This window comes from Cinclus cinclus, chromosome Z (genome assembly GCF_963662255.1).
Source record: "Cinclus cinclus chromosome Z, bCinCin1.1, whole genome shotgun sequence".
In the NCBI taxonomy this organism is placed as follows: Eukaryota; Metazoa; Chordata; class Aves; order Passeriformes; family Cinclidae; genus Cinclus; species Cinclus cinclus.
This window is the reverse complement of record NC_085084.1, coordinates 64,013,072-64,026,691: the sequence shown is the minus strand read 5'-3', so window position 1 is coordinate 64,026,691 and position 13,620 is coordinate 64,013,072. Positions and strand designations below refer to the sequence as shown.

Below are 13,620 nucleotides of genomic sequence, written 5' to 3'. Positions count from 1 at the left end.
CAAACCAAATCAAAAACCTATCCTTGACCTCGGAATCTAATTAAAGGTTGGGGAGATTTGCTGGTGATCTCAAATGGGTTTCAAATGTTATATTGCTGTCACAGTACTTCAAGAATAGATTGCAAATAGTCAATATAACTTCAGCAAGTATCTGTTAGCAAAGGAACTCTGAGGAATTTCCTTACCAGTAAAATTATGTACTGTCTTTTAAATGACTTTCAGTGAGAGAACTTTGTTCCAAGCATGAAACATTATTTCTGGGATGTGATTATGTAGTCCTGGTACAATTTATAAACAATTTATAAACAGGCTTGATTCTGCATGCCTTTGTAGTTAATGGAGGGTGATTTTTCTTATTTTATATATATGTATTTTTTGGATACAGATCTGAACCATCATCCTACTAGTTGGTGATCCAAGACTGAATATGTCCTTTTCCAGTTCCAATTCTGCTAGTATCGGTGAAATTTTAAGGCAGGTCTACTGCGGTTTTTTTGTGGTTTTTTTTTAATTCATAATCTAACTCCAAATTTTTGCCTTTGGTGGGCCACATTTATTTCATGCTGTACTGGTTTGAAAAGCAAAACCAGTGAGACTTCAAGTCAGTAATACAATTTTTAATAGGGAAGAGAAAAAGGAAAAACAAAATACATGCAATAATAAAAATAAAACCACTGACAGGGTCAGAATACAACCTGATACCCTGTCAGTCAGGGTGCTGGTGCAGTTTTCCTCCAAAGGGTCCAGCGATGATGTGGATAAAAACCTGGTTCTTCCTCTGGAATCCAGTGGGAAAAGGTTGTCTTTGACGTTCTAAACCTCAGTTTTTATCTAGGTAGGAAAGGCTTGGCTCGTCCTCCTGGCTGGAGCATCTCCCAGTGGGATGATGTAATCTTATCAGTTATACAGTAGGACTCAATGGCCCAATAACAGAAGACATTTCCCACAGAGATAAGGATGATCACCCTTCTCAGATGGTAATAGAATATATATCTTGTATTGTAAACCAGGACACATGCACTGCCAGCTGGAATCACAGAACCACAGAATATCCTGAGTTGGAAGGGACCCAAAAGGTTCGGTGAGTCCAACTCCTTAATCTGCTCAGGATGACCCAAAGAATCAGACCATGTGCATGAGAGTGCCACTGCATCATCTAATTTTAGAAAGTGAAACAAATAGAGCATTTTAGGAGATTTATAGTACATCAAAAACTACAGTGAGTGTAATAGGATTTTTTTATGTGGGCTTCTTCTACAGTAAAAAAAGAAATTGTAATTGAGTGAATTCTAATTATAGGCTTGCCTAAATAATGTTACGTTTACGGGATAAATTGGCTGAAAGGAAAATTTCACCTCCTGCATCAGACTGGGAATGTGGCATTATTCATTAACTTCTACCATATGTAGCTGAAAAATATGCAAAACATGCTCCTTTAAGTTCTGGGCAAAATAAGGCAAAATATCGAAAAGTTTCCTAGTGATCACTTCAAATCCATCCATATTTACTTTCTGGTTAACAGATAATGGGAATGATGGGCTTTAATTCCATCCCTCCTCCCTGCCCCCACATGTGAAAATAGACCCTAACGTTTGCAGTGTCCCCATCATTTCCTACAGCTGGGATGTCTGCAGCAGTTCAGTTTGAGGCAGTAAAGCTAAGTGCTCTAACTTGAACCTGGTGAATACTAAGGTGGGAGGCTCTGCCTTTCAGCTGGCAGGTGTCTGAACCTGGAGTGGCAGCAAAAGTGATGGTACATTGTTCCAGCTTTGGTCTTCGCTTCCTGCTGCTCAGGCAGTTTGTGAGTGGCAGTGGTGTTACCAAAAATCTGGTAAAATAAAAAAGTTCTTAACACCAGTGTAGCATTAAGAAGCAAGCATTCTTTATTTTGCCAGATGCACAGGGGAACAGCTTTTCCCAAAGTCATGCATTCTGAGTACAAGGAAGTTCCTGTTTACTTACTATATTTTGCATACATACATATTGATTGATTTTGCCAGAATATGATAATAATTTGCCTGAAATCATTAACGTATTTTCCCTCCCCTTTATGCATGTGTTCTTCTGTCCTGGGTGTGTCTGGTGGATCCTGGTGGTGGTAGATCCTGATGCTCCAGTCGACCTGTCTGAGTTGGCAGGGCACAGGGGCTGGTGAACTTGCAGGTCTCCTTCTTACACAGTGGACATTGTGCAGTTCCTTAGTCCAGTCATTTTTGGAGAAGAAGCATTGTGTTAGCTCACCAGGTGAAGACAGTTTTTCATCTGGTAACAGTGGCTGCTTGGGGTATGCTGGGACTGCCATTGCTGCTCTTGTGACAGGGTGGCAGATGGTGGCTTCAGTCTTTCTTCTGTTCACATCAAGAGCTATCAATGAACCCAGCTCTTCTGGTTATTTTGTATGTTTGGAAATACACGAGGATTTCTTTTCAGAACATTTTTATGACCCAGAGCATCTGCAGTAGAGTCCAGTGTTCTCCTGTACTGTGGCTTGTTGCTGTTGCTCTGAGGTAGCTCAAGGCTCCCCCAGAAGAAGTGTGGAGTGAGCAACCCACTTGAAACTGTGCTTGGCAAGTCTGACTCCTTCAGAGCATAGGTTCCTGAGGTAAGATCAGTTACATTTTTAAGTAAACCAGTGAGGGGGAAGCATCTAGCTTTCTGTATTTTTTAAAAATATTCTGCGCTTATATCATAAATACCTATAGTGGATTTAACAAGATAATTAATTGAAAAAGGTATTTCTTGGCTCTTGCCTTAAAGATGTCCAGATGGCAAGAGGCTATTTTGAGGGCTGCTATTTCACAGCAGCTAATACAAACACATTCCTGCTAGCTTCTGGTAAGCCTGTGGTCCATTGTAATCATATGCACAACTTTGCTTTGGACTAATTGTGTCTGTAGTTGCTGTCAGCCCAAATTCAGATTCTTCCATTTTAGCAAAGTACATGCCTGTCTTCTATTTGCAGTAGTGTAAAAGAAAACTGCTCCTAATATTTTAACAAAAAATATTCCTGTCAAAAACTTTCAAGATGCTTCTTCTGTATTTTTTTGCATTTTGACTGGTTACAAATCAGACTTCCTAGCAGTGCAATCTACACTGTCCTAAGTACTTTTGCAAAGGTAAAATCTTACTTGGATGCCAAAACATTTTCTTAATCATATGCTTATGAGAGACAAAGTTATTTCTAAACTGTAACTGAAAATGAAAGATTTGTAGGTATTAGATTTGAGCTCATTTAGTAATTCTCAGCCGTCCTATTATGATATGCATTTGAGACAGAAAGAGGAAGGAGAATGGTACTTCAGCAGTAGGAAACTTTTCTATTTAGAAAAAAGCAAAGCCTGCCTTTTGTGACTGATTTCTGTGTGTCCTGGTTTACAATACAAGATACATATTCTATTACCATCTGAGAAGGGTGATCATCCTTATCTCTGTGGGAAGTATCTTCTGTTAATGGGCCATTGAGTCCTACTGTATAACTGATAAGATTACATCATCCCATTGGGAGATGCTCCAGCCAGGAGGACAAGCCAAGCCTTTCCTACCTAGATAAAAACTGAGGTTTAGAACGCCAAAGGCAGCCTTTTCCCACTGGATTCCAGAGGAAGAACCAGGTTTTTATCCACATCATCGCTGGACCCTTTGGAGGAAAACTGCACCAGCACCCTGACTGACAGGGTATCAGGTTGTATTCTGACTCTGTCAGTGGTTTTATTTTTATTATTGCATGTATTTTGTTTTTTCTCTTTTTTTCCTCTTCCCTATTAAAAATTGTATTACTGACTTGAAGTCTCACTGGTTTTGCTTTTCAAACCAGTACATTTATTGGCGCCCAATGTGGGGCACAAAGGTACTGAGGAAAAAGTCAGCATTACAATTTTGAATTGTGCCAGCCACCTATTCACCATGATTCTCAACATGCTTACGTGGGTTTTATATCTTACTCTCTATATTTTTCTGCACATGGGGAACTATCTGCCGGTTGTAATGCTCCTGTGTAGACCAGGGTATGGTATAAAAATTGCTTTATTGGTCTATTATGTCTATTGCATGATAACCTCTGAGGCAATGAACATCATTCAGAATATATACTCAACTTTGTTTGTTTGTCCTAGTCTAGGCTGCTACATCTGGGGTCTCAACAATCGCACCCAGCCCCTGGGGAGAGGGGAAAAGGATGATTTTTTTCCAATCTTTCAGGCATGGCACAGCAGTTTTTGGAAATGTTGAGTTTTCTCTCTATGCCAACGACAGCATAATATTATTGTTAGTTCTGCTTTGTCTTCTCTGCACAGCCTTCACAGCCTGCAACATGCTTAGAAACAAAACACTACATGGTATAGTGCAGTGTATTCTTGAGGAAGAGGAAAGAAGAAACAAATCTACTGCGTCCATGTCTGCACAGACTGTCACAAAGGAGAAAAGAGCCAAAAGAAAAGCAACAGCATCTGTCTCTACACAGACTTTTATCCAGGAAGAAGGAACCAAAAGTGCCATCAGCATCTCCACACAAACTGTCACCGAACCAGAACAGCCCAGACCACTAGCAGTTGCCCCCGTTCAGAAGAAGAAATCAAAGAGCAAATCAGTTCGCATAGTCACTGATGAGGACGTGGCGGGACCTTTGCACCCAGCAGAAGAGACAGAGCCAGAAATCATCACTTGCTCTCTATCCCTGGGTGAGCTGCGTGACCTGCGGAGGGAATTCACCCGCCAGGCAAACGAGTCCATCCTGACCTGGCTGCTCCGCATCTGGGACGCTGCAGCCAATGACACAGTTCTGGATGGAAGTGAGGCCAGGCAGCTGGGATCTCTGTCCTGGGATGTGGTCATTGACCAGGGGATCGGGAAAACCCAAGAAACCCTCAGCCTCTGGTGGCGACTGCTGACAAGTGTGAAGGACAGATGCCTTTGTAAAGAAGATCTCCAGGTGCACCAAGGAAAATGGAGCACAATGGAACAAGGTTTCCGATGCCTGAGGGAATTGGCTGTGCTGGAGATCATTTTTTCAGAAGATGAGAGATTTCCTAAGAGCCCAGACTGTGTCCAGTGCACGTCACAGATGTGGTTGAGATTCGCACGGCTTGGACCAGAGATATACTCCCGTTACCTGGCAACGCTGCAATGGAGGGAAGGTAAGGACATGGTAGGCGTCTTGGCCAATAAACTAAGAATCTATGAGGACACTGTCACTGCCCCATTTCGTACCCATGTCTCAACCGTGGAAACAAGGCTGGTTGAGCAAGTCTGGAGCTTGATTGAAGAGGGCCATCAGAAGCTTAAAAAAGAACTTAAGGCAGAAAACTACAAGATCTCACCAGAACCAACAAGAGTCTCTGCCATTAGGGGCCGGCGTTTCCCAGCCAGGGAGAAAGGACACACTCCATGAGGTAACCTCTGGTTTTTCCTTCAGGAGCATGGAGAAGACATGAGGAAGTGGGATAGAAAACCCACCTCCTCCTTAGCAGCCTGGGTACGTGAACTGAGAAGAGGGACACCGAACACAAGAAGCTCATCTAGAGTCAACGCTGCTCCAGTCTCTCGTGCACAGAACTCCAAACAGTATCAGAACGATGATATGACTGATCCTCATGAAGGGACCTCAAGAACCTATCTACAGGAAGAGAGCAACGTGTACCAAGACCAGGAATAGAGGAGCCTTGCCTCTAGCCAGGTAGAGGAGAGGGACAATCGGATCTACTGGACTGTGTGGATCCGATGGCCTGGCACATCCGACCCACAAAAACATAAGGCTTTGGTTGACACCGGTGCCCAATGTACCCTGATGCCATCAAGGTATGTAGGAGAAGAGTCAATCTCTATTTCTGGGGTAACAGGAGGATCCCGGCAGCTGACTGTAGTAGAGGCCGAAGTGAGTTTAACTGGGAAAGGGAGGCAGAAACACCCCATCGTGACTGGCCCAGAGGCCCCATGCATCCTCGGCATAGACTATCTTCGAAATGGGTATTTCAAAGACCCAAAGGGATATCACTGGGCTTTTGGGATAGCTGCTGTAGAGACAGAAGACATCAGAAAACTGAATACCTTACCTAGTCTCTCAGATGACCCCTCTGCTGTGGGACTACTGAGAGTTGAAGAGCAACAGGTACCAATCGCCACAACAACAGTACACCGTCGGCAATACCGTACCGACAGAGACTCTGTGACTCCCATCCATGAGATGATTCGTAAACTGGAAAGCCAAGGGGTGGTCAGCAAAACCCACTCACCCTTCAACAGCCCCATCTGGCCTGTGCGCAAGTCTGACGGAGAATGGAGATTGACTGTGGACTATCGTGCATTGAATGAAGTGACTCCACCGCTGAGCGCTGCCGTGCCAGACATGCTGGAACTCCAGTACGAGCTGGAGTCCAAGGCAGCAAAGTGGTACGCCACCATTGACACTGCCAATGCATTTTTCTCCATTCCTCTGGCAGCAGAGTGCAGGCCTCAGTTTGCTTTCACCTGGAGGGGCGTGCAGTACACCTGGAACCGACTGCCCCAGGGGTGGAAGCACAGTCCCACCATCTGCCATGGACTGATCCAGGCTGCACTGGAAAAGGGTGGGGCTCCTGAACATCTACAGTATATTGATGACATCATTGTATGGGGGAGCACAGCAGGAGGTCTTTGAGAAAGGAGAGAAGATTATTCAGATTCTGCTGAAGGCTGGTTTTGCCATTAAATGAAGTAAGGTCAAGGGACCAGTTCAGGAAATTAAGTTTCTAGGAGTCAAATGGCAAGATGGACGTCGTCAGATCCCAACAGAGGTAATTAACAAGATCACCGCTATGTTTCCACCAACCAACAAGAAGGAAACACAAGCTTTCCTAGGTGCCATAGGCTTTTGGAGAATGCACATCCCTGAGTACAGCCAGATTGTGAGCCCTCTCTACATGGTTACCTGCAAGAAGAATGATTTCCACTGGGGCCCTGAACAAAAGCAATCCTTCACCCAGATCAAGCAAGAGATCGCTCATGCGGTAGCCCTTGGTCCAGTCAGGACAGGACCAGAGGTAAAGAACGTGCTCTACTCTGCAGCTGGAAATCATGGTCTATCCTGGAGCCTTTGGCAGAAGGTACCTGGTGAGACTCGGGGTCGACCACTGGGATTCTGGAGCAGAAGCTACAAAGGGTCTGAAAACAACTACACTCCCACAGAGAAAGAAATTTTGGCTGCCTATGAAGGAGTTCAAGCAGCCTCTGAAGTAATTGGCACTGAAACACAGCTGCTTCTGGCACCCCGACTACCGGTACTGGGCTGGATGTTCAAGGGAAAGGTTCCTTCCACACATCATGCCACTGACACTACATGGAGCAAATGGATTGCCCTCCTCATTCAGCGCGCCCGTATTGGAAATCCAAATCGCCCTGGGATTCTGGAAATAATTACAAACTGGCCTGAAGGTGAGACTTTTGGGTTTTCTTCTGATGAAGAGGAGCAAGTGGCACGTGCCGAGGAAGCCCCACCATATAATGAGCTACCGGAGACTGAAAGACAATATGCCCTCTTCACTGATGGTTCCTGCCGAGTTGTAGGCACTAACCGAAAATGGAAAGCTGCAGTATGGAGCCCCACACGACAAGTTGCACAAGCTACCGAGGGACAAGGTGGATCGAGTCAGGTCACAGAGTTAAAAGTCGTCCAGCTGGCTTTAGATATTGCCGAACGGGAGAAGTGGTCAAAGCTCTATCTCTACACTGACTCATGGATGGTAGCTAATGTTCTGTGGGGATGGTTGGATCGCTGGAAAAAGGCCAACTGGCAGCGCAGAGGGAAACCCATCTGGGCTGCTGAGATTTGGCAGGACATTGCCACCCGAGTAAAGAAGCTAACCGTGAAGGTTCGACACGTGGATGCGCACGTACCTAAGAGTCGAGCTAATGAAGAGCATCACAACAACGAGCAGGTGGACCGAGCTGCCAAGGTAAAAATATCACATGTGGATCTAGACTGGCAGCACAAGGGAGAATTATTCCTAGCTCGTTGGGCCCATGATGCCTCTGGTCATCAGGGGAGAGATGCACCATACCAATGGGCCCGTGACCGAGGGGTGGACCTTACTATGGACAGCATCTCACAGGTCATCCAGAATTGTGAGACCTGTGCCACAATCAAACAGGCCAAGCGGGTGAAGCCTCTGTGGTACGGTGGACGATGGTCAAAGTACAGGTATGGGGAAGCCTGGCAAATTGACTACATCACCCTTCCCCAAACCCGCCAAGGCAAGCGCTACGTACTGACCATGGTGGAAGCAACCACAGGATGGTTGGAAACCTACCCTGTGCCTCATGCTACTGCCCGGAACACTATCTTGGGCCTAGAAAAACAAGTCCTTTGGAGGCATGGTACCCCTGAAAGAATTGAGTCAGACAACAGAACCCATTTCAAGAACAGCCTTGTCAACACCTGGGCCAGAGAACATGGTATTGAATGGATATATCATATCCCTTACCATGCGCCAGCTGCCAGGAAAGTTGAACGGTGCAATGGACTCCTTAAAACTACCCTGAAGGCACTGGGTGGGGGAACCTTCAGAAATTGGGAAATGAACTTGGCAAAAGCCACCTGGATGGTCAACACCCGAGGGTCCATCAATCGAGCTGGTCCTGCCCAATCTGAACCCCTGCACACAGTGGATGGAGAGAAAATCCCTGTGGTACACGTGAAAGGTATTTTAGGAAAGACTGTTTGGATCAATCCCACCACAGGCAAAGGCAAACCAATCAGTGGGATTATTTTTGCTCAAGGACCTGGTTACACTTGGTGGGTAATGCAGAAAGATGGGGAAACCCGCTGTGTACTGCAAGGAGACCTTATTTTAAGAGAGAACTGTGTGTAGGGTTTCATTCTGTATTATATGTATATGTATCTATAGAGGGTATTGGTTTGGGTATAATGTAGATGGTAATAGAATAAGGGGTGGATTATGTCCTGGTTTACAATACAACATACATATTCTATTACCATCTGAGAAGGGTGATCATCCTTATCTCTGTGGGAAATGTCTTCTGTTGATGGGTCATAACTGATAAGGGTGATCATCCTTATCTCTGTGGGAAATATCGTCTGTTAATGGGCCATTGAGTCCTACTGTATAACTGATAAGATTACATCATCCCATTGGGACATGCTCCAGCCAGGAGGACGAGCCAAGCCTTTCTTACCTAAATAAAAACTGAGGTTTAGAACGCCAAAGGCAGCCTTTTTCCACTGGATTCCAGAGGAAGAACCAGGTTTTTATCCACATCATCGCTGGACCCTTTGGAGGAAAACTGCACCAGCACCCTGACTGACAGGGTATCAGGTTGTATTCTGACTCTGTCAGTGGTTTTATTTTTATTATTGCATGTATTTTGTTTTTTCTCTTTTTTTCCTCTTCCCTATTAAAAATTGTATTACTGACTTGAAGTCTCACTGGTTTTGCTTTTCAAACCAGTACACTGTGGAAGTGTATGTGGTATAGTGTATGTGGTTGTCCTTGTACAGTAAGTCATACAACAAATACGTTCATGCTGAATGCAATAGAAGCAAGAATTAACAATGATTCTGTTTGGGCTTTCAGAAATACTCATTACAAAGAATCTGAATGTACAAGAGGCATGTTCAAGGGGAAGATGTCACTCAACTGCAGTGATGTATTACATTCACCAACGATGATGTAATACTATTAAATAATGCTAAACTATTGCCATTAGATAGTCAAACCACCATTATGTAGTCAACTTAAACCGCCCTTCATCAAAATGTGTTTTGATAAATGTAAATGTAATGGACCAACAAGGATTGTATTCAGATATGGGAAGTGGTGCTTTTAGTTCCAGTAGCTACTTCATGCTGTCCTGGTAGTTTCAGGCACAGGAAGGCAAGTAAATATACCAGCAAAGCTTCTGCAGAGGAAGTGGAGGAGGAAGTCATCAATGACTGTTTTGGAATTGAAGAGATTGGGGGATTAGGGGACTTCTATCACGGGATGACTCAATACCAATAGCTTATGAAAGTAATGGGAACATTGCTACCAGTGTGTCAGTGGTCTGGATGCTGCCAGTGTTATATGCTCTATATGGGCCAGAATACTGAATTAAGATGGAAGGGTTAAGGTGGAGTTGAAGTCTTACTCTTAGTGAAACCCTCATGAATCAGTTCACTTAAAAAGGAAAGCAGCTGCTTGGAGCATTAAACTTGAAGGCAGACATGAATGCAGTGTGAAAATAATAATGTATTTCAGCTCAATTTTTTTGTATAATACTGGCATTGAAATCACTTAATAAGGGGACGTGTGGATATGTATAAATTCAGGGATTAGCAAAGAGAATGTAAAAGCAGTAAAATGGATACAATTATGAATGAAACTAGCAATAAAACTGTAGGAATGCTAGAATGTCTAGGGAAAGGGGAAGTGGACAGTATGAGGGGATTTTTTATTTTTAATTTTTTTTATTATTGGAGGAATTGAGGAAGGGTTGATGGTTAACTCACTTTGGGCAGGGACTGTTTTATTGTGTAGTGGCTTAATGCAGTAGGTTAGTGCTGCTCTGATAAGAGATTTGTCTGTTACCATCTTTTTGTCTAAGGCCTGGCTCATTTTGCTGCTTTAGAAAGCATATTTCTTGTATAACATTTCTGTGTTTAAAAGCCTGTGTACGATGAAAAGAAAATTGGAGTTTAGACAGTCTGCTTGCCTTAATTCCAGTATTTTGTGAAAACTGTGGTTCCTTCAAGGCTCCTGTTGGGGGTAAAGATGGGAGAAGGCATTGTTTCAGGGATCACACATGCTCACGATTTCATTTTGATAGTGTTTACTGCCTAATTTAGCTTTTCAACAGGCAGCCCCAACATTATTTTAAATATTTCTTGGTGTTAATCATGCAGGAAAAATAATGAAATACTAAGTGAATTCTTACTGAAAGTGAGTGGAGATACTGACTATAGTATTGAGTGAATCCATTCTGCTTTCTTGTCAGTCAGGCAAAATATTACAGGGCTTAGTACAAGATTCTGTTGTTGTGTGGGATTGCATCTCTTCTCGCCTCTGTATCAAGATATCTTAGACTTTCTGAGATGATCTTTTCTTAGATGTCTGAGCAAGATAAAACCAGAGTAAAATACAGATTACTGTAAAGGACAAATACTAAAGGTGGCTGTTAGAATGCCCTGCTCATGATCAGGTACAAGCAAAACTAGCTCTCCATATTTTGGATATAGTGCACATTTATGACAAAAAGTAAGTACAAGCATTAAGAATAGCACATATTTCTCATATATCTTTGTCCTCCTAGACTAAATTGTCTTGTTATTTAAACCTTTTTGGCTTGGGATCCAGACTTAAACAAAACAATGTTAATTTGTGTACTAAATGCAGATTATTGCCTTCCATCTTTGTTTCTTGGGAAGCTGAAGTGGGATTCATACAAAATGAAAATAAGTGCAGTCTGGGAAGGGCCTAGTGTCTGATAGTGGATTTTGAGTTTTTAGCCCCTGTATCATAGTTGTGGCCAAGACAGAGTTAATTTTTTTAGGGTACTGGGTGCGGTGGTCTGTGCTGGACTCCTGGCTGCCGGGGAGTCTGAGCCCAAGAGTTGTGGGCTGCCATGTGCTATGCTGAGACTCAAATGTTATTCATTCCCATTTATCTCATTGCTGGGGAGGTCAGGGGAAGGGTCTCTTACTCTTGCTACCAAGAATAAAGAGGTTTCTTTCTGATCCTGGAGAAAGCATGGTGGGTGGAGGGTGTGCCCACTATTGTTTTTTGTTGTCCTGACTTGCTGAGCATTTTTGCATGTAAATAACCCTCTCTTTGTGTACATTTTTGTGTTCAGTGTTCTTGCTGTTCCTGTTCATTTTCTTACCTCACTGCTGTTTCCAGTAAATGTCCTTACCTCAATCCTTGATCTCTGCCTTTTGGGTGTCCCACTAGAGTGGGAGGGAAGCAGCTTACTTTTTTTTCTTTTTTATTTGGAATACTAAGATGGGGACTACTATCCCTAAACCACAGCACCCTGTGAGAAAGTGCACTTGTTAACCTAAGAGTGATGATGTTCCCCAGTTTTAGAACAAACTTTAATAGAATGAACCTCTTTCTTTCTTGAAAGGATCAGGGGAAGACATACTACTTTTTAAATATTGATTTATTTGAGGATAAAATGCCCTAATATTATGCTAGGGTGATGAAGTTGAAAATTATTTAATATAATTTTCCTGTTGGCTAGTTCTAGAGTGGATTAATATAGAGTTTCTGAAGGAGTTATGTGTATTGTATGTCTACTTGACTAAGTGAGTATTGCTGAAGCATTTTACTGAAGACTTGTCTGGAGCTGTCTGGATGTTGCTGGAAGTCTGGAAACCTCTGGATCCCAGCACTAGGAAATGTTTGATTTGACCTTTCTCTGAGAACTTCACTTTACCACTGTCTGAGAAGTAGAGTCAAAAATGAAGGAAAGAAAGGCATAGACCTCTTTTTATGTAGAAAGCATTAAAGAAGGAAAACATATATTTTTAAATGAAAGGTTTGTATAACTTAGTTTTTTGCAGTCAGTTTTTAATTCTCTTTTTCCTGTCCAGGTGAGAAAGAATTAACCTTTTGAGGTGATAGATATAAAGCTCTCTCTGGCTGCATACATCACTGGTATATTTCAGGATTGACATAATTGAAATATCAAAGATGTGTATATTGTAATCAATGCCTTAGACTTTTTATGGCACCCTTTTAGTTGAGGATGATGGGAGCCTATACAAAAATGGAGCCAAAATCTGAAAGAAACAGGCAGAGAGAGCAGATGGGAAATTAATTCAGGTTTTTCAGTTCTGGGAAATGTTACCCTAGATAATTGGGCAAGAAACCACAGATTTGTTGTACATTTTTCTTCTAGTCCCGGGCAGGTTGTTAGCAAATTGGGTGAAAAAATGTTTATGGGTTCCGTTTTACCAATGTAACAAAGAACAGTAGCACATTTGGAAGACTAATTGGAAAGTGTTAAAAGACTATACTGTGCTGCTGCTTGGGAACTTCTAGCTTCCAAGACAGTCACTTCCCAGAGACCTCTGCAATTCTCTGTGGATCTACTGTTAAAATAAAATTATGAAGCTGAGGCTTTTTTTTTTCTTGGCAAATGTGTGCCGTTTTACCAGGGTATACATCCTGTGCCAGTGGTCATGCACATGGCCACTGCACAGCTGTGTGAGATGACAAGATTAATGAGGTGGGGTTTAATAATTCCAGGAAATAAATTTGGGCCATGTGTTTTGGAGATGTTTTTCATTTGATCTGCTCAGTCAAGATCTGGTTTTGAACTGAGATTTGATTAAAAATAAAAAATTTGTCTGACTTGTTGCTTTGCAACAGCTTGTTGGTCTTGCAAGGAAGAGAAGACCAAGTTGCTTTAGTAATGTCTTGCTTTTGCACAGTTTGCAGAGATAAGTAAGAACTTAAGGTGGACATATTGCCAAGAGCAGTATATAGCTTGTTGTCCTGTTTCTTGATAGTGGCTGAAGGCAAGCAGAAATTAACAGTATTGATACATGCTTGTCATCCTCATATAATTCACTGAATATTCTCCTTGCTGCCAGTTTGTAGCTCAGGCTTCATGGGCTGGAGGTGTGGTCTGCCTCATTAGTACCTGCAG

At 42.8% G+C, this 13,620-nt stretch overlaps 1 protein-coding gene across 1 annotated transcript in view; it reads left to right on the top strand.

The window, feature by feature from the left end:
* Window positions 1–13,620, top strand: part of MAST4 (microtubule associated serine/threonine kinase family member 4) — a 279,151-nt gene that overhangs the window by 67,473 nt on the left and 198,058 nt on the right. The window lies entirely within an intron of this gene.